The sequence below is a fragment of the Rosa chinensis genome, chromosome 4 (genome assembly GCF_002994745.2).
Source record: "Rosa chinensis cultivar Old Blush chromosome 4, RchiOBHm-V2, whole genome shotgun sequence".
Classification (NCBI taxonomy): Eukaryota; Viridiplantae; Streptophyta; class Magnoliopsida; order Rosales; family Rosaceae; genus Rosa; species Rosa chinensis.
In genome coordinates, this window is record NC_037091.1 from 43,200,942 (window position 1) to 43,221,067 (window position 20,126).

The 20,126-nt window shown below is 40.2% G+C and overlaps 1 pseudogene; it reads right to left on the minus strand.

Annotated features, from left to right (window-relative positions):
- Positions 1-13,309: 13,309 nt before the first annotated feature.
- LOC112200396 lies at positions 13,310-20,054 on the minus strand (annotated as a pseudogene).
- Between the last annotated feature and the right edge of the window lie 72 nt (positions 20,055-20,126).

Consider the following 20,126-nt stretch of genomic DNA (forward strand, 5'->3'; position numbering starts at 1 on the left):
AACAGATGAGTTACATGCCTTAGCTTGAATCTAGGATCAAGGATCTTCCCCATAAACACCAATGGATTCAAATCCCTAAAGCCACCATAATACTTGATGAATTTGGACCTCATATTTGCTGCCATATCAGTTAAAACCTTCTCAGTGTCCGAACCTGTTGCCATTTCAAGTTCTATGAAGAGCTTGTTAATCTCAGTTTCAATTAACAACACATCATGAAAAGTGGTATGGATTGTGGGATGATTACTAGCACTAACTCTTAGAGTAACTTCATAGAACACCCTAAGAAACGGCACAAATACTTCAGCCTTATCCCATTCTTCATCAGATGGAAGCCCTACTCTAGGCCTTCTGCTTTTGCTTGGAACCAAATTTCCTTACTCATCATACTCTTCCTCAGGCTCTTTGAAATAGGCTGAAAAGCTGTTGTCCGGTTGCAACTTCATCCTTGCAAAGGCTGTTTTGAACTTCAAGGTAGCTTCCAACATTAAAAATATTGAATACCACCTCATGGGAACATCCATAACAACTAAGCCTCTGCAAGGGATCTGACTTGTTCTACACAAGCCTTAAAGGTATCCAACTTTGTTGGTGAAGACCTAACAAACTTCACCGCATTTCTAATGGCTAGCTAGCACTTCTCTAATCAATCTCTTCAGCCCACTTCCAACAATCGAATTACAAATATGGGCAATACACCTAACATGCATGTACTGACCCTCTAAGATTGATTCTGGTTTTTCTCTTGTTAAGTTTGGACCTAACAAACTCAATAAACACACTTATTGGCTACTGCATTATCTACTGTGTGATGGTTAAAACCTTGTTAATCCCCCATTGAAGCAAACAAGACTCAATCAAAGGACCTATGGAATTCCTACTATAGTTAGAAATAGTGCAGCAATTAATTATCCTCTTATGTATTTCCCACTCATCATCAATAAAGTTTGTTGTTAGCATCATGTAGTTGAAATTTTGAACACTTGTCCAAGTGTCAATAGTTAGGCAGACCCTATAGTGTGCTAAATCAGTTTTCAACTTCTTCTTTGTCTTATCATACAATGTAAGAAACTGTTTCACCAGAGTTTTCCTACAAGGAACCTTAAACATTGGCACTACAATATGACAAAAATGCCTAAACCCTTGCTTTTCAACGCAGCCAAAAGGAAGCTCATCAACTAGAGCCATTTCAACACAAGCTTTCATAACTTCATCAAGATTAAATGCATAGAATTTTCATTGAATTACCCTTACTTTTATCACCAGCAAGCACTTAATTTCTGATTTTTATCTATCGCTCTTCTTCCTAGATAATACTTGCATGATTTGTTTATGTGCCTAATCATCACCTGAGTCCCATTTTTGTAAGAATCACAAGCATAGTCTCCTATAGGACCCTTAGGACAATATTTATACTTAGCCCTCCTAAATTCTTCTACAATATCTTCTTGACCCTTCACTTTAGTGACTTTTACATCTTTGTATTCCACAAAGTGCTCCCACACCCAACTACGTTTTCTATCAGCTCAAGGATTGCTACTAACCTTGTCAGACAAAGATGGAGCTCATGCTTGCTCCTGCTTGAGTGACATCTTCTTCAGCTTTCTCAGGGATTGAGGGACAGGTGCTAGTTGAAGAAACAACTAGACTAGAATCTGCTTCTTTATGTACTTGAGATCTCTTCTTACTGTTTTTAAACTGAAACAAGTAAATTAAGCAACAATTAGATATAAACACAAGTAAATTAAGCAACAATCAGATATGATATATGTTTCAGCTTTCTCGAGAGGGGTCTGGTCCAGCTGAATCATGAGATATCTTAGTCTGCTACTATCGCTATCGGTCTCGCTTATCTACAAAACAGACGAAGGTCAGAGGGAAGATCGGGTGTACCGGCCTTCAACGTTCTGATGCCTAAGTCAGTATCGTTATAAGATAATGATGATGGAAAGCGATAATAAACAGTTACCTCTTTGGGTTGTTGGAAATGCCCTTATTGTAGCAGATTTGTGGGAGTCTGGCTCCGTTTCTTTCTGTGTAGGACTCTCGAGATCCCGATATCGTCCCGTGGAGTATAGGGATCGCCAGCTGAGGGCTTTACTTCTTATGTTGGCGATACGAGTCTTATGCTTCCAATACTTGTGCCTAGGAGGTATTTGCATACCAACAATATAAACTGAAACAAGTAAATTAAGCAACAAAAATGTTACAAGTAAATTAATCAACAATCAACTATGATATAACATTGCATCTAAACATACAACTCTGTAAAAGCTACTGCTGTTATAACATAAACTTTCCATCATAGATTCATAGTAGACAACTCCATAAGAAATTATGAAGTAAAAGACTAAAAGCTACTGCTATTTCAAAGTATTGCATCTATTGCTAAAAAATGGCGACTTGGTCATATCTGTAAAGTGTAAACCTTCTTCCTAGTAAAAGCTACTGTTAATCAAGCCATGAATGAAAACAAATTTTTTTGAGAGAGTGAGAGACTTACTTGCAGTTTTCCCATTGATTCGGAGTGAGAGGCTTGAAGAATTTGAGAGAGTGAGAAGCTACTGTAGTACTGCTAATCGACTTGGAGTCAAATCGAGGCTCTTAACTTCTTCACGCTCGAAGTCTGATTTGGTCTCTGTGAGAGGACTGAGAGCCTTTGTTTTAGGGATGGAGGCTAAGTTGTTTTACGGTTGGGGTCTGAGTTGAAAACGCGAAGGAGTATGGAGTTTAGAGCTGAATCTTACGACAAGTCATGCTTCCTATTTTAGTAGTTAGAAAATTCAGGTTGAGACGGACAATATGGTATGTATTTGACCCATACCAGTGCCGACCCGTTTACATAGATTTCGATACGGTTCGAATCGGGATGCTAGCGAAATGACTTTTCATACCAATCTAATCGGTTTCGGCTCGGATCGGACGGGATCAATATCGGTTTCTTGGTATGGAATTCCCAGGCCTAGTTGCGTCAATTAGTATTAAAACTTCAGCTGCCACAAAGAATAATAAAGCTAGGAGGGACCCAGAGAAGAAAGAAAAAAAAGAACTCAAGAAAAAATGTAGAGAAATGCAACACCAAATTTTCAAGCATGAGTGTGGAAAATTAAGCAGAGACTTCAACTTAGGCCTCATCAACGGGTTGGGCATAGCGGGCTTGGAGCGGGCTGAGCTGGGCCTTACTGTATTTTTAAATAATAATGGACAAGGCCGAGCCGAGTTTCATTGTAAATCGCAAGATCCAAGCCCGTCCATATAAAGCGGGCCTTGCGGGTTTTTTTCGGGCCTGGCTGGGTAGCCCTCATTTTTTCTGGGCCCGGCTTTATCTACAAAGAAATCTTTAATTTTTTTTGTAAATGCCTCCCAAACCATCCTCAAGGGAGGAACACCACCTCCTCAAAGCTAAAGTCTGGAGGTGAAGCAGAGAGATAGAAGTGAAGCAGGTCATTTGATGTTATTTATTGTAAAGCCTGGTAGCTTTGATAGACCATCACAAGTGGCCATTGCAAACGGAGCATCAACTAGTTAGTATAAGCCACCCAAGATCATAAGAAATCGTCAGATTGTTCACTTCCTTGAAAGGTCTACTATTGTGACCATGTATTGAAAGCTTTCGGCAATATAATACTTGTATGATATCTCGTCTTGAGTTCAAAATTACAACATGAGACCTTGTATTGGTTTTGATTAAATACCTTCTTGTATAATTGGTTCTCATATAATTGGTTCTACTTGTATGACACTTGCCAACTACTAGCTTCTCACTCCCTATTTCTTTCCCTTAAAAATCAAGTTTATTAGAGAAAAGGGAGAGAGAGTTTTAGAATGCAGAGGAGGAATGGAACAGGGTGGTTTCCATGGCTACCAAAAGACCCAAAACACGAGCCCCGGTAATGTTAACATATTTGTGCTTGGATTTTTCTTATTATTTTGATACATTATTTCTATTACCTTGTTTGATTTTAGGAGTGGGAATATTTCTTAAACGACTTTTGATGTTTCTTTGTTTCTTTCATGAGTGATCATATGTTGTGAGTTGTGACTATTATGATCTATTACATGTAGATGTGTATATCCATTTGAAGATGCTTGTTAGAAGGAAATTTCTACATCTTTTAGTTGACCTCCTAATAAATTCCCCTCGTCTTGTTTATTTCATTTCCATTCGATCGAACATGTTTTAGCTTTGTTTATCCCTACCTCAACACAACATCCCACATTCTACTTCTCCCTCGGCTCTATAAGCCTAGTTTGCTGTATGCTTGCACTACACCAAAAATCTTATCAGACAACGGCAGAAAACCGTTGTGGGATTTGGAGACCCACCGTTGTAGAGTGAGTCGTTGTCTGATGAAAAATCAGACAACGGTGGAACACAGTTGTGTGAGAAACACACAGACAACAGGTATGTGTTATAACTGTTGTGTGATAGCTCGGCAGATGGCTCGGCAGATGCCAAGCGCAGTTGAGGCGTTGTCTTCAGACAACAGTGCCAGTTTTAAGCTGTTGTATGTTAAGCGTGTCAGACAACATTTTTTTTTTATTTTGTCTGTTGTCTGATTGATCTTCAAACTTCAGTTCTTGGACCATATCTGTTGTGTGATTAACTTTACGATAACAGAGTTCAATTGGTTCTGTTGTGTGATTAACTTTTACGACAACATAGTTCAATTAATTCTGTTGTGTGATTAACTTTTAGGACAACAAAGTTCAATTAATTCTGTTGTCTGAGTATAAATTAGAAGACATTGATTATTTAAAAACCGATGTGTAATATGATTGATTACAATGTGTTTTAGTCCCATTTTTGGCCATTCAGACAACAGGAAGTGATCATTATATCTAATATGTTGTGCAATCATTTGAACATCCCATTCCTAAATTAGATTGTGCATTCATTTGGTCCATTTACCAAACGAACAGTATGTCATTAAATACAAACATTGCAAACCATCAAATGAAAAATCTAACCAATACAAGAGCAAAAAAGGGTGTATTTCCCAATCATTGAAGCCAACATTTTAAACAAGAAAAGAATTATAGTGCATGCCCATCTACTTGGGACATCATCTCAAGAAAAGAATTATAGGACTCAACATAAAAGCTGCAGTAAGCTGGAGCCTTAAAAGCTAACCTATCCAAAGAAACAAACTTTGTGATGAGATTTTTTGGCCGGTAAGGAGAAGATTATCCCTACTCAAGTATAGTTCTGTCTGATCATATAAGATGCTTTGGCAAAAATCAAGCACCAAGGAAGTGAATATTAAATGACAATTCATTGTTTCAGCCTTGTGTTCTTTGTATCCAGTCTAGAATATCTGAACAATCTTCATGTCTGATAAAATGCCTGCACAATTACATATAAACAAAACTATTAGCCCTTTTTGCCAACTCAACAATAACTAAAACCATTCAATCTTCATATACTATACCTGTTCTTAGTTCGGTTGCTTTTTAGTTCAGACACTTCTCGGCGGCTTGACAATTCTTTCTTCATTTGCAGTGATTCAGGCACAACCCAATTTCCACTGTTGTCATGGTATGCATCACAAATAAAGTTTAGAACAGTATCCTGAAAAACTTGTCCAGTGTGAGATGAGTACACAAAATTTACATGAGCATAATTTAACAATTCCAGATGCCCATACTGATTAATGACAACAAAAAAACTGCTAAAGCTAATATGTCTAACCATTCACAGGTGCAAAGAAATAGTGTGGGAAATAATACATAAAGCTGAGGGGAGAGTTACCTACATCTCTAGCAAATAATGGAAACAAATTGGAGAGCATACCAAGGGTTTGGAAGCGTCAAGCCAGTGATAGATATGCTCGTTATGAAACCATGTCAATTGCTGTTTTGCAAAATTTATGCGGAGAATTAACAAATTCTGGGTTTTAAAATTTGAATGTAATGAGTAAGAAACATGTAAACACTAAATAGGACATAGGGACTATTAAATCTCCATGCAGCACCAGGTTTTCTACACAATCATGCAAGTTAAATGTTAACTTCGTTTTGGAAAAGAAACGAGATACTGTAGGATTTGTTCCAGGGTTCATGAACAATATAGACAGAGCATTGATTACTGCATACAGAATGAAGGTACCCCAAAATCATATAGTAGGGTATTTAGTGATTTACCATATTTTATATAATATATATTAATTTACGGGCTTTTACGGGCCAGGTCTTGTGGGTTTTTATGGCTTTTGGCAGGCCGTACCGGGTTTTAAAGCCCTAAACTAAGCCCAGCCCTTTACCTACCTATGCAGGTCTTTGCGGGTTTTTATGAGGACCGAGCCAGACTTTTACCCATCGGGCTTGCGGGCCTCCATCGGCCCATTTGATCCGTGGGCTAAATGATGAGGCTTACTTCAACTATACTTGAAAGAGCTTGAAGAGAAATAGAGAAACTAGAAAAATCGAAGAAAATGAGGGCTGCATTACAGAAGGAGTTCGTTACAGGTATTTATACAAAGCTTAAAGCTACAGATAAGCTACATGTGGCACACAGCTGTAGGTCACTATTCAACAAATCATGCAACTAAACCTAATTAATAGGGCTAATTAGCAACTAATTAACAACTTAATTAAATCTGTTATAAAAAAAGAGAAAAATGCACCATCAGTGTCTCAACTCTTGTGCACCGGCCAATTTGATACCCATACTCTCAATGGTATCAATGTGATACCTGAACCCATATTTTGCTATCGACGAGGTACTTCCGTCAGATTTGCTGACGGCTTTGTTAAAAAAGTCACGTGCCAAGCACGTGGGCCTAAAAAAAGGGCAAACATGTCTTTTTGCCTAAAATGCATCCTAATCGATCAAAACCTCCACTTTTCCTCCATTATCAGAATCATCCAAAGCAACCAAGTCTTCCAATACCTACCTACACTAGCAAATCGAAGACCTTAGCAAGCCCATCAACAATGGCTCTTTGTTTCTTTGGCACCAGCTGACACAGCAACGTCTTCGACCCATTTTCCCTCTACATCTGGGAGCCCTTCATAGGCTCTCTCATCAACTCCTCCTCCACTGACGGTGACACCTCCGCCTTGGCCCATACCCGAATCGACTGGAAGGAGACCCCGGATGCCCATATCTTCAAGGCTGACCTCCCCGGACTGAAGAAGGAAGAAGTGAAGGCTGAGCTGGAGATGAATTCTGGGTTTAATAAACCCAAATGAACAACGCATCCGTGGGACTCTTCTCCTCTTCCTTTTTCTTCTTCTTTCTCTCTTTGAATCCACCGCATCCATTAGTTTCTGGACTCCGTTCTATCGATTTTTTGGATTTTAGATTTGGGTTGCTCGATCATTGTCCTATATTTGAAAAACACAATACCAATACCAATTCATAAACCTCGATCTAAAATTTGGGGTTCAGCATAAGCCACTGGCAAGGCACGTCGAGGACGTAGTGGAGGTTTCCTCTGTAATCATCGTGATTTTGTTCATCTATTTCTTGTAGAGAAGCAAGGCAGTGTCGATGGATTGTGTTGATTGCTAATTGTTTGGGTTTTGTGTCTCCATGTAGCTGGCGATTTCTATGGCGATCTCTCTAAGGTATTTGATTGTGATTTGCTTCGTACCCTTGTGAAGGTTTGTGTGCAATTTGTTGGGTTTTGGTTGTGATTGGAGAACTGGGTTTTGGCAATTTGTTGGGTTTTGGTTGTGATTGGAGAACTGGGTTTTGGCAATTTGTTGGGTTTTGGTTGTGATTAGAGAATTGGGTTTTGGTTTAATGGAGCATTGCTTTAGCAAAGTTTGGAACTTTGGATTGAGCTGAAATCGAAATCGCATTGAACATTTTGTATGCTTAAACTTAGAGCTGAGGTTGTGGAGGTGGGAGAGGCAGGAGTCGCGGCGGTTCTGGAAAACGACAACGGAGGAGACGGTGGTGACGAAGTCGTTGACGGAAGGGAATTGAATGGGAAGTTTGGTTGGATTTATGCTCATTACATGTGGTCTCTTATATGTGTTTTCAATGCTTACCCATTCTCCCCATTAGATTAGATTTTCATTTTCATGGAAATTTGTGTGGTAAGAGTACAAACATGGAGGGAATGGTGATCATCCCATATGGAAAATGGCGGGAAATCAAGGTCTGATAGAGTCTGGGGTCATTTAAGTCATTTCATGGCATTTTTGGGTCCAGGTGCTTGCCACGTCAGATATGTGACAAAGCCGTTAGCAAAATATGACAGAAGTACCTCGTTGATAGCAAAATATGGGTTCAGATATCACATTGATACCATTGAGAGTGCATGTATCAAATTGGCCGGTGCACAAGAGTTGAGGCATTGATGATGCATTTTTCTCTAAAAAAATTATTTTCTAAAAAACTAAATGATTATTACAAGAATTGGGATAGTTCTAACACAACCTAGTATTGGAGGGCTCAATCACAGATTGTATGGAATCAGCAAAGTATAACTCTTCAATAATTGGACAGTGACTGCATATCCTGCAAGGCTGCAATTAGAGGTGGATGATGGTTCATGATGTTGCAACATCTACAAAGAATTATATTTAAATGAGAACCATATGTTGAGCTTAATCTCAGCGGCTATTCAAGGTCAGCAATTAGACCGCGACAATTCTTTTAATTGCTTTTTCTAACATGCATAAAACGGGCCAGGAATAAGAATGGAAGAAAACAGCCCGGTGAGTTGATGGAGAAGTTGTAGCAGATCAAGGGACATGTCAAGCTCAAGCGCGGAACCACGTAGTAGGCTCTATGGGCTCAAGCCTAGACAACATTTTGGGCCGAAAATCCCTAAGTATATATATCTACCTTCAGCCCATACCAGCCCAAAGAAAAAAAAAATACCTGCAACCTCCCTCACCTCCTCGATCTCTCCGCCTCGCCTAGTTGCCTCTTGGATGCACAGCGGCGCAGCAGCCAGTAGGTCGATGAGATACAGCCAGTTCTTCTCTTTGTGATATTGAGTTGAGTTCTTCTTCCTGCACTGATTTTCATTGCAGATTTGCAGTCATCTTCTCCGGCTTTCCCCATCTAAGCTTGCTTTGTTTCCTGAGTTGCTCCAAAACGGAAGGTCTTTCTTTTCTTTTTAGCTAAGTCTCTTGATTGGTTTAATGGGTTTGTTGATGGAATTAGTGTTCCTGCTCAATTCTCTCTTGATTGGTTTAATGGGTTTGTTGATGGTTGTTTATGGGAATGCATTGAGGCCAGAGAGGTATGTAAGGATTGTAAGCTTACTTTTCTAACAGATGTAGAAGGTATGGAAGGAAAAGAGTTTAGATTTGTTTAATCATGTTGCTTCTGTGGTCGAAGAAGAAGAATTCGAATGGTTTGGAGTGGTGCCGTGGTTTTTGTGTCATAATTGAAACAAAAGTCTTTTTGGTCAAAGGGGGATGCAAGGTGTTGAATTATTAGATAAAGCTGCTTCTTGGTTGGAGTTTTGTAAGACAGGAACAAAGGACAAGTATGTTCGTTTTGAGAAATTTGGTATCAAGCTGGTCACTTGGGGTCTTATTCCAAGTTTACCATACAACTTTGAGTTCAATAATGCACTGTATCCATTTCTTACTACTTCATATTGTCTTTTGAACAAGGAAACCTACGGATAAAGTTGCTGCAGCTGGATTTTTTGTGGTGGTTCCTGATTTCTTTTATGGCGATCCTGTGAATCTTGATGATCCTCAATTTGACCGAGAGTCTTGGTTTAAAGCTCATTGCAAGGTTAGTGACTTTTCTTGAAAGGAGTATATATGTACAATGTTTGGAATAAATAGGAACTAGAATAAAGATGAATTAGGAGGGGAAACATAAATTTTCGCAGATTTTGAAGGCCAATACAATTATGTACTAATTGTCTGCAAGTAAAGCAAAAATAGAACAAGTGGGGGTAAAACCTATTGAAAGATTCTCAATTTGGACCGAACAATCAAACATGATTCCACCTAAAAAAAAAAAATTAGTGTACTTCTAATTAGCCTAGACAAGTCTTGCATCCTGGTTCCGCCACTGGTCAAGCTTACAATCGGTAGGAAGAAAAGATGACCGGTCGTGTTCATCGTAGAAAAGTGTCACAAGGTTGAGCAATCAGTAGCGTCTCATCGAAGATCGGTAACTAATGTCAATCAGTGGTGGAGCAGGACCATGTGGGTCCGTGCCCCAATAAGAAATATATAAGTCTAGCATCTTCTATTTTTTGCACCGGGTCTCTAGTTTGAACTTGGCTGCATATATATTGGTCTCTTTTTCTATTTTTTGTTTTTTTTTCTTTCATGTGGCTTTCAACTACATATAACACTATCTTTTATTTTTATAAACATTAAGAGATTAACACTATACTTCCTTCTTATTTAAAAGAACGTCTATAACACTCTAAAACCTATAAATGTGATTTACAAAATATGAAATTTTAATAATAATTTTGTTCTTAACTTAATTTTATACTAAATTATATTTTTTTAATTAATGTTTTGGGCTTTAAGTATATTCTTTGAGTTCCATTTTTTTTTTCCTTTCAATTTCATAATTTCTAAATGCCCCACTTAAAGTTCTAACTCCACCACTGATGTCGACATTAGAAGGAAAAAGCAAGATGACCAGTTTTTTCGATAAAACAAAAAGATTCCAACCTAAACCTTCTACAACAACCAACACCTAAATTATCCAACAAAAAAGTCTAACTACCGGAAAGAGGTAGAGCATGGAACCAACTCTGAGGTTAAGAATTATGACCAATTTTGGCTATGGCATCGGCCAAAAAATTTGCTTCTCGCTTAATATGGTGAAATTAAGAAAGACACTCAAGTAAGTCTAATAAGAACTTTAATATCTTAAACCACATGTTTAATTCTCCAAGGTGGAGGACTTGATCCTATGATGCTATCTAGGAGTAGCTTAGAACCACCTTCCACTTCGAGTGTTGAAAACCATGGAGCCAGGCTGCATGTAAACCAGCTCTTAAGGCTAAAGCCTCTGCTACTAACAACTCGTGGAGCCTCTGCGTTATAGGTGTCCTTTCTTGTTCTCTTTAGACAATAGAGGGTTTATACTTTATACAGGGTTTGTTACTTTTTGTTGTTTTTAAGGTTTCTAGGCCTATTTTTTTCGGTCAATGAGAGCGTCTCTCTCTAAAACCTAGAGAGAGAAAACAGATCTGAAAAAAAACTATCTCCCTCCCCCTTCTCTCTTGCCAGATCCTGATCCCTCCGAATCTAGATCGAAGGCTTGAGAGTTGGGGGCGGCCTCTTTCGTTTGGCTTCTCTGTTTTCTCAGTTCCTCTGTTCTTCATCTTTTTCTCTTGCTTTTCTCACACCCTTGTGGTAATTTACACCCATCTTGTGGTGATTTTGCTGGCTCATGTCCAGTCTAGAGGACTTTGTTCCTCCTTTCTTTGCCGATCAACCCAAAAAAATTTCAGATCCAAAAAACTCCATGATTCCCCTCACCCATCACCTCACCAGCTCCTCTCCATCTACCAAAGACCTGCTCCATGAAGGATTTCATGGCTACCTCTTAAAAGTGAGAATCACTTACCAAAAGGAGTATGGGTGCTCACGCATGGGTGTTTCACCCCCCATTCACCACTAGATTTTTTCTTTGCTATTGGCTTCTGTCCCATTTCGGTGGCTTTGTTCCCTTCCCAGTTTGAGTCTCTCTGGTGGAGAAGAGAAAGTCAATGTGTGGTATTGGTTCATTTCTCTCATCCCCTTTAACTTTGGTTTTGACTGGATCTGCTTTTTAGGATTGTTCTGGCAATGGTTATTCGGTACTCATCACCTCGATTTAGCACTTCTCGCATCCTCTTGGCTTTTGGAAGCAGTGGCGGTGGCGGCGACTACAGCGGCTGTCTTAGTATTGTAGGAGTTGATGTTTTATTTAATTTTTAGGGTTATACTCTTTTGCCCGATCCATGTGGATTATGGTTGAGTTGTAATTTTTCTTATTGGGTTTATTTGTACTTGGGCCTTGTTTTGGGCACCTTCCATTGGGTTTACTCCCATTGGTAATTATTAATGAAGTTTCATTAATATCCAAAAAAAAAAAAAGGTTTCTAGCCTCATTCATCAAAACAATTTGTTTTAATTAATTAACAAGACTGGAGATTTTTTTTCATCTTGTTATATGATCAACTCGGTTATTATTGTGTAGAAAATCAACAAAGCGTTCTATCCGCGCCGGTTCTTTATTTTATGCCTTATCTCATAGGGTACTCTCGATCTAGAAAATAAAAAAATAAAAAATAAGGTTTTTATTTTACTTCAAGTCAGCTTAATTTTGATCCACTCCATACTGCAGTACGTACTATTAAGATGCGAGATTGCGAACTCAAGTTGGTCTGGATTTTTAATTTCGAATGGAATCAATGGATGTTGTTTGTCTTGTTATTGACAATTTTTATTCAAATCCATGTAAATCTGTGTAATCAACAATTGTTAAAGAGACTCGGGATTAGAATTAAACTAAAGTGATTAGTTCATGTGTTTAAGAAGACTAATATGATGCCTGCTTGTATTTTAACTATGGAGGAGAGTATTGGCTTTGCCCCTACGGGGAATGAGCTTGGCGCTCTTTTTAGTTCTGTTGCTATTTTTCATATTATAGGTTGCAAGCCTATTCGTGTAAGATCCAGCTTCTTGGAGTTTCTAAGATGATTTGAGTTTTCTTCTGTACCATAATTGCGTGCTAGCTAGCATGGCATGTGAGATTAGATGTCAATTTTGCCTTAGAAGACGCGGTTATTCTTGCTTGATTAGGCTTGCATTAAAAGTGAGTTTGCCTTGACTTTAATGAGTAACATTTGCTTAGGTAGGGTTTCAGATTTTCTTACCGGATATCTTGTTTAACTGATGCATGTAGACTCTAGTCGTTGGCTATTGGTTCTAATGATATTAATTTGTTCTAAAATAGCTATGTTCGGAAGTGCTAAATGTGCTTCAATTTAGTTATATACAATGGTTAATTTCAAAGCATAATTGGATAAGATTATAAGAACACTGTGCATGTGACTGTGACTCGTGCCAACTGAAAAAGTTTGTAGCAATATATAGTAAAACAGCCTTTCAAATAAAAAAAAAAAAAAATATATATATATATATATATATATATATATATATATAGCAAAACATATGAGATACAAAAACAATATTGTGAACATCAATTATTTCTCAATAATGATTGATGGATCCAGATTCAAAAGCAATCAACCACTACCACATGTACTATGGTCCGGGATCATGTTATAATTTTCCATTTATTAAACACCTTAAATACAAAAACAATATAACCAACAATTAAGTCGCAGCATAAGGCCAGCAAATATTTCTATGCAACAGATGTGAAATTGAAGTTGGCGCAAGTTGTTTGTCTGAACAAAAGAGAGGAGCTGAAGCCAAGCCTAGAAGAAGCTAAATCGAACTGAAGAAGATTGTCCTCAATCTGATGGCCTCCGATCACAATATTAGTTCTAGGATTACTCGGGCTCTGACCATTGTCCACAAACCCTAAACACAGGACGTCCTTGGTCACCTACACCATCGAGTTTGGACCAAAGATTCTCCAGTACACGCTCTCGCTCTGCAACACAAGGTCGATGGTAGGCACAGCCAGTCCAACACGCGTGCTGACAATGTTGGTTGAGTTGAAGCAAGCACCGAATGGTGCTACGGGTGTCACTCTGGGTACATGAGAGAGTTCACTGACAAATGCATTGACCACAGCGTTGTAGATTGACGTCTCCAAGACCGTGTAGGGATGCACCATGCTGATCTTTGTGCCGCCATAACCATATTCGTCAATGGTTAGCAAGGAACTGTTAAATGACGAAACGACCTTGTCGTTGATCTTGATTGACGTTACATTGATGAAGTATTCCGCAGAAGCATCGCCTTGAAAATTGACGCAGTCGGATTGATAACTAGGTTTACCAGCAATAAACCTAAGCAAAGGATTCTGGAGTCCACCAGAGATAAAAGAGAATAATCTCAATTTTGATTGATAATATGATAAAAGATACGTTCTGCAGCCGCAAGAAATAAGAGAAAAGTACTCTATGGCGACTAACAACGAAACCCTAAGGCCCATGGATAAAAACGAAAACAACCCAAAAATAACTAAAAAAACCAAAAACGGGTAAAATAGAAAAATGCAGTTTTGAGGCCCTAAACGACCCCGAAAGCCCGAAAAAGGTCACAGGTCGTGGCAAAGCAACGAGTTTGATTTCTGGCGCGATTCCCTTTCCGAAAAGGTAAGGTGCATCCCAATCGGACTCCGGAAGCCCATTTCACGTCTACTAGTCACTTTTCGTTTTCCACCTTTAACACGATCCAATTGCTCTTCAAATTGGATTGCCATCTGTTCTGCATCAGTCTCCTCCACCTCCGAAGAACTCGACCCCGAGTTCTCTTCAGGATAAAGAGCCTCATCGTCACGAAACTCATGCAGATCAGCAACATTGAAAGTATTAGAAATGCCCATTGAATCTGGAAGTGCAACAACATAAGCAATATCATTGATCTTCTTCACCACCTTAAAAGGACCATATTTTCTGGGCTTCAACTTGTTATAGGTACCAACAGGAAATCTCTCCTTCCTCAGGAACACCATCACGTCATCACCTTCCTGGAACACTTTAACTCGCCGATGCTTGTCAGCTACAGCTTTATACTTTGCATTAGTTTGTTCCAACTTGGCCTTAACTGATTCTTTAACAAACTGCACATCCTTGGCCATGCTTTCAGCAGCAACACTAACACCAGGAACTTTAGGAAGCTTTACCAAATCCACCACATGTCGAGGAACTGCAGTATAAACCAAGGAGAATGGGGACTTCCCTGTTGCACTATGCACCGCACTGTTATAAGCAAACTCCACTTGTGGCAAAGCATAATCCCATTGTTTGGGCCTATCTCCACAAACACTCCGAACCATGTTACCCAAAGTTCTATTAGTAACCTCTGTCTGTCCATCAGTTTGAGGATGAGCGGTGCTGCTACGGTTCAAGGTTGTGCCAAACATTCTCCACAACGTAAGCCAAAAGTGACTAAGGAATTTCGTGTCTCTATCAGAGGTGATGGACTTGGGCACTCCATGCAAACGAACCACCTCCCTGAAAAATAGTTTGGCTATATTGGACGCATCAGCAGTTTTCTTACAAGCTATAAAGTGCGCCATCTTAGAGAACCTGTCAACTACCACAAACACAGAATCCGCACCTCTTTGGGTACGGGGTAATCCCAGCACAAAATCCATAGCAAGATCCTGCCAAATATCATCAGGAACAGGTAAAGGAAGATAAAGTCCTGTGTTTTGGGACTGACCCTTAGAAACCTGGCAGGTGTAGCACTTCCTCACGATAGTTCCTGCATCCTTTTTCAACTGTGGCCAGAAATACCTCTCCTCAAGGCTAGCAATAGTTTTGTCTCGGCCCAAGTGTCCACTCAAACCCCCTCCATGCAGATCTCGAATAAGTTTTTCTCGCAATGAAGAACTAGGGATACATAGACGATTGCCTTTGAATAAATATCCTTCATTCACATAAAAATCTGCAATTGCATTATTGCTGCTGCACTTGGTCCAGATCTCCTTAAAATCGGTATCTTCCTCATACAACTCCTTCAAGAGCTCAAACCCCACAATCTCCTGAGCTAAGGTGACCAGCAAGGAAGCCCTCCTACTCAAAGCATCTGCCACCCTATTAAGAGTACCAGATTTATGTTGAATCACAAAAGGAAATTTCTGCAGAAAACTCACCCACCTTGCATGCATCTTATTCACAGTTTTCTGACTATTAAGGTACTTCAAGGCTTGATGATCAGTGAACAGTACAAATTCTCTCTGAATCAGGTAGTGCTCCCATTGTCTCAATGCTCGGAACACTGCATAAAATTCTTGATCATAAGTACTCCACTTCTGGCGAGCTTCACTCAGCTTTTCACTAAAGAATGCTACTAGTTTCTTCTCTTGTGACAGCACAGCACCTACTCCCATGCCACTAGCATCACATTCAACCTCAAAAACCTTATCAAAATTAGGAAGAGCGAGAACTAGTGCAGTACAAAGCTTCTCCTTGATCAAGGCAAAACTCTTCTCTTGTTCCTCTCCCCATTGGAATTTGCCTTTCTTCAAACATTCAGTAATAGGGGCAGTAATGGTACTGAAGTTCTTTACAAACCTCCTGTAGAAGGTAGCTAAACCATGAAAGCTTCGTACCTCAGAAGCTGTTTTTGGAGTTGGCCATTCTCTTATAGCTCGTACCTTCTCTTCATTAACCTGAATGCCTTCTTCTCCAACCACAAATCCCAGAAATAATAGCTTGCTGGTGCAGAATGTACATTTTTTTAGGTTGATGTACAGTTTATTCTCCTGTAAAGCTCCCAAAACCCGCTTCAAGTGCACCAGATGTTCTTCTTTGGTCCTGCTATATATCAGTATATCATCAAAATACACTACTACAAAGGAACCTATGAAAGGGCGAAGAACCTGGTTCATAAGCCTCATAAAAGTGCTGGGTGCATTAGACAATCCGAATGGCATAACCATCCACTCGTACAGGCCATCCTTGCTCTTAAAAGCTGTCTTCCATTCATCTCCTGGCTTGATTCGAATCTGGTGATATCCACTTCGAAGGTCTATCTTGGTAAACACTTTGGAACCCTCTAGTTCATCAATCATGTCTTCCAAATGAGGAATAGGGAACCTGTACTTCACAGTTATCTTATTAATGGCCCTGCTATCAACACACATCTGCCATTGATTGCCCTTCTTAGGAACAAGGAGGACTGGAACTGCACAAGGACTCATACTCTCTCGAATGAACCCCTTTTTCAACAAGTCTTCAATCTGCACTCTCAAAATCTCGTTCTCCTTGGGACTCATTCGGTAATGTGGCAGATTGGGCAAACTAGCTCCAGGCACCAAATCAATCTGATGTTGAATGTCTCTCATAGGTGGCAGCTCGTTGGGCAACTCGTCCGAGATCAGCTCTTCAAATTCCCCCAACATGTCCTGCACTTCCTTGGGAATCACCACTTCTTCCTTTTCTGCAGACAACAACCCCTTTATCACCACTGGACAGAAAACCTCATATTCTTTAAAGGCCCTCTCCATCTCAAGTTCACTGCTAGACAAGGTCAGGAAACTCTCCCCTTTCTTCACACCAGATTTCTCAAATTGACACACAAGAGCCATAGCAATTTTATGGTTATTCCACATAAACAACATCACATTGTCCCTGCCTTTATAAGTCACATCCACATCATATTGCCAAGGTCGTCCAAACAAAATATGACAAGCATCCATATCAATAATGTCGCACAAAACTTCATCTTTATAATGCTTACCAATGGATACCGGTACTTTGCAGAATTCCACAACTCGAACTTGTGGACCTTTCTTGACCCACATGAGGGAATAAGGTGTCTCATGAGGCTGCGTAGGTAACTGCAAATACTCCACCGGTTTCTTGGCTACAAAATTTTCGCAGCTTCCATTATCCACAATTAAATTGAACACTTTGTTATTAATAGAACAAAGTGACCTCAAAATATTGTGCCGCTGCCCCTCTTCTTTAGGACATAGTAGAACCCGCTACAATACAATATTAACCTTCTCAGGAGATTCCTCCTCTGCAAACTCAGCCCCATCATAATCGCCATCTCTTCCCACTTCGTCTTCTTCCTCATCATAATCATCTATAAGGGCAGTTCTCCTCTCAGGGCATACATTAGATCTATGACCAGGCTTGTTGCATCGATAACAAACTTCTGTTGTAGGCCTAGCATAGGGATTATTAAACCTCTGGTTCGGGGCCCTGTTTTGAGCACCACTGGAACTGCCAGCCCCTTTAAAAGGAGGATTGGAAGCTCTAAAAGCACCTTCTATTTTCTGCAGTTCTGTTCTCTGCAGTGTGGGTTTACCCTTGTCAGTTGAGGCGTTTACTAAATCTGTGCTCCTTTGGTAGTTATATCTCTGGAAAGAAGAAGCTCGTGAAGGCTTCTCTAACAACTCTGCCTTCAAGGCTAGGTTCGAAGCTTCTGCCATAGTATGAACAGTTTGCAACCCGATTTTCTCCTGAATGGAAGGCTTCAGCCCACTGACATATCGAGCCACCTTCTGCCCCTCAGTTTCTCCTAATTCATTACGCTCTGAGTAGCGTAAGAACTCAGCGGTGTAATCAGCCACTGTCCTAGTTCCTTGGACACATTCAATATACAACCTATACAAAATCTGCTCATAATCGTCCGGCAAGAACCTCTCCATCATCAACTGCTTCATTCTTCGCCATGTTTTAACACCCTGCTTCCTCTGCTTCTTTAGAGTGTTCTGCAATTTATCCCACCAAACTGCAGCAGTACTCTTCAATCGCCATGCAACATGCTTAACCTACTTGTGTTCAGGAACTTCCATAATCTCAAAGAACATGTCCACCTGAAGCTGACAATCTAGATAATCTTCTACACCCAAGTTGCCCGAAAAGAAAGGAATTTCGGCCTTGACTTTGTAATCTTGGTCAGCTTGTCCTTGAGGTTCATCTTGCACGATCTCTTCTTCAAACTCAGATTCTGAAGTATGAACAACAACCTCTCTACGTGAAGCCCTAACTCGCTGGCCTCCTTCCCTGCCTCTATTCCGATCGTTGTTGTTGTGGTTGTTTCTCTCTCCCAACATCCCACGAATTTCTCCAATCTGCTGCTCCATCCGATTGTTCATGGTATTGATGGCAGCGGTAAACGCTGCCGTGAGAGATTCGATATCTGATTTTGTAACTTCACCCTTTGCTACCAAGGTAAATAGGAGAGACAGGGAAGACCTGCTTTGATACCACCTGACGCAGTCGGATTGATAACTAGGTTTACCAGCAATAAACCTAAGCAAAGGATTCTGGAGTCCACCAGAGATAAAAGAGAATAATCTCAATTTTGATTGATAATATGATAAAAGATACGTTCTGCAACCACTTGCGGCTGCATAAATAAGAGAAAAGTACCCTATGGCGACTAACAACGAAACCCTAAGGCCCATGGATAAAAACGAAAACAACCCAAAAATAACTAAGAAAACCAAAAACGGGTAAAATAGAAAAATGCAGTTTTGAGGCCCTAAACGACCCCGAAAGCCCGAAAAAGGTCACATGTTGTGGCAAAGTGACGAGTTTGATTTCTGGCGCGATTCCCTTTCCAGAAAGGTAAGGTGCGTCCCAATCGGACTCCGGAAGCCCATTTCACGTCTACTAGTCACTTTTCGTTTTCCACCTTTAGCACAATCCAATTGCTCTTCAAATTGGACTGCCATCTGTTCTGCATCAAAAATAGGCACTGGCAGTGCTTATAGGGTTGAGGAGCAATGGGGTGTAAATAAGAGATTCAGAGACGTCAATCCCAGGAAGAAGGTTGTAAGGCCCATCTCCAAAGAAAACGGCACCGTATGATTTTGTTGAGGAGGGCAAGCAAATGGCGAATTTTCTTTTGAAGCTAAAAGCGGAAGAAAATAGAGAAGGAAGTCCAATTTTAGCTCTACCAAGACCAGCCATACCTTTGACACCACTTGCAAGGCGGTCCAATAGAAAAGTTTCAGCACAAGCGAAGAGGAAGTTGGGAACTGAAACTAGTGTGGTAGGGTTAGACCCATTTGTGGAATGGAGGGAGACGACGTCTTGACCTACCTCCCCGCTGTTGCCGGACGTGGGGATCACGGAGTTGTCTGGGAGGACACTACATGTGTTGTTGTTGCAGCCTGGCCTGGGGGAAGAATTGCACTCTGTTGTACACGCCGTAGAGTTTGCGAGCGAGCATTGAGACGAGTTGCAACGGGCAGGTTTGTAGGTAGATGAGACATAGCCTTGTTGACAGTCTACCCAAAGGAACTGACCACCGAGGTCTAGGGTTAGTCTAACAGGAACAAGAGGGGTTCTTTGCTTGATGCTGGTGAGGTATTGGTGAGTGGGAGAGTGTTTGGCTACCGGAAGAACGAGGGCTTTGGGCCGGAAAGATGTTTTGGCTAGTGATGGAGTGGCGATGAAGAAGACGAGTGAGGAAAGGAGAGTGAGGCAAAGAAATGATGAGGAAGCCATTGTTTTCAAGATGACTGGGCTGAAAAAGTGGGAGGAGGATGTATCCCAATTTATAGCTGTTTCAAGTCTTTT